This window comes from Zootermopsis nevadensis, unplaced genomic scaffold (genome assembly GCF_977971745.1).
Source record: "Zootermopsis nevadensis isolate Lab colony 2312 unplaced genomic scaffold, Znev_1.0 Znev_ptg000036l, whole genome shotgun sequence".
Taxonomy (NCBI): Eukaryota; Metazoa; Arthropoda; class Insecta; order Blattodea; family Termopsidae; genus Zootermopsis; species Zootermopsis nevadensis.
The window spans coordinates 200,457-202,190 of record NW_028259168.1 but is presented as its reverse complement, the minus strand read 5'-3'; the positions used below and the strand labels follow the sequence as shown (position 1 = coordinate 202,190).

Below are 1,734 nucleotides of genomic sequence, written 5' to 3'. Positions count from 1 at the left end.
ACCAATTAAAGGTGCAAGGCATGTTTCGGATGAATGTGTAGGTCTCGGACGCAATAATGGAAGGTTATAAATTTTTTATTGGCAACAGATGGCTTTCTAACGACGCACTGTCAATTAAATTACGTATTCTCGTTGCAAATAAGTTTGACGTTTTGTATTCTCGTCATATGATCAGCCAAATCAGGAAATGGCAATGTCGTGTCATCAGTCAGCCTGCAAGTTTGGTTTCAGTGATTGCTTGTTAAAAACACCTTCCAATTTCCCATTTAGATCCGAGATCACGTACGCTGATGGTGGTATATTTATAGTAAGACTAGAGCAGGGCGTTCCTTTCGGAGCGCGTTCTCTAATCTGATATTCTACGTCTTTACGTCGATGTTCTTGTTCAGTCAACCTTCCACGTCTCTCTCCACCCTTGCAAATCTTCGTCTTAAAATCGATCATAATAGTTTTCGTAATCGTAATATATCGAATGAGTATCAGTTTACTTTGTTGAAGTTGTTGGAGTCGGTACTTCAAATACTTGATGACGTCTTCTTTCGCTTTTCTGATGTTTTAAGCCAACTGTCAGTCGATAATCAAGAATGCGGTCTGCTGCTTCTGGAGCAGTGATCATGCGACTGGCTTGATATTTTTTGATTTCTTTGTTGTGAAGCGTTATTTGTTTACTCGGCATTGTTGTGTTTCTATACCAACACAACAATGCAGAGTATAAACAAATATCTGTTGACATTGTTGATTGATGACGTAATTTATTGACGACGACGAAATCACAAATTTTTATAGTAAAATAAAAAAAAGATATTTCAGCTACCACAGACCCATCTTAAGCGTAACTAATTCAGGTTAAATAAGCAAAGTCTTAATCAAACTTATCTCAATTGTAAAGCATGTATGAAGGAAATATTTAGCAGAAAGCCAGTATATAAACTTCCTTTCCGTAAAGACGTATTTACGTCAAATTCTCCGGAACCGTGGTTCCACTATCACTTTCTTTTTTTTTCTTTTTCTTTTTTTTTGGGGGGGGGGTGTCTACTCGGTCGTGACTCTGCGTATGCACTTTCGGTGCCCACAACGAAGCTGAAAGCCAGGGCTGGGGCTCCGACGTGCTGGGAGTGGTGACGAACTCCTGTAATCCAACTACTTAGAGGCTAAGTGTTGAGAAATGACTTGAGGTTGGGAGTTCTGGTGTTTTGTGTCCCACAGCTAAGCTCGGTATCAATATGGACACCCTGGGGGAGCCCGGGGTGGCCAGGTTGTTTAAGGAGGGGTGGATCGGGCCAGAGAGGAAACTCACCCGTATGATGCTGTAATGGGATCGCGCATGAAGACTGGGAGCTGCTTTAGAGCAGACCGGAAGTCACCTGTGATCGGAGCTACCGGCACCTGTACTACGACAACCCCGGCCCTGGGATCTTTTTTTTTTTGGGGGGGGGGGGGAGGATGAGCCATGTCTCATGGCTCGAGTAGCCTATCTGCTCTCTCGAAGTTCTTTGGAGTCGGCGGCTTCGAGACCCAGATGAGACAGCAGGGCAGACAGTCTGTGTGTGTGTGTCCGCCGGGCAGAGAACGACTCAAAGAGGGAGAGCTTGGAGACAGATAGGTCTGATATTTTTTGGGTTGTAAACCCCTACCGGAGCCTGAGCCTTGGGAGTTTGTTCTCCTTTTGAATTTATATATATTTTTATTAAATATCCCTTGTTGTTTAATCGGGGGTTCATTTATTAAGTTTTT

At 43.1% G+C, this 1,734-nt stretch overlaps 1 pseudogene; it reads left to right on the top strand.

Annotated features, from left to right (window-relative positions):
- The first annotated feature begins 1,108 nt into the window (after nt 1-1,108).
- On the top strand, nt 1,109-1,364 carry LOC147871951 (signal recognition particle RNA; annotated as a pseudogene).
- The last annotated feature ends 370 nt before the right edge of the window (nt 1,365-1,734 follow it).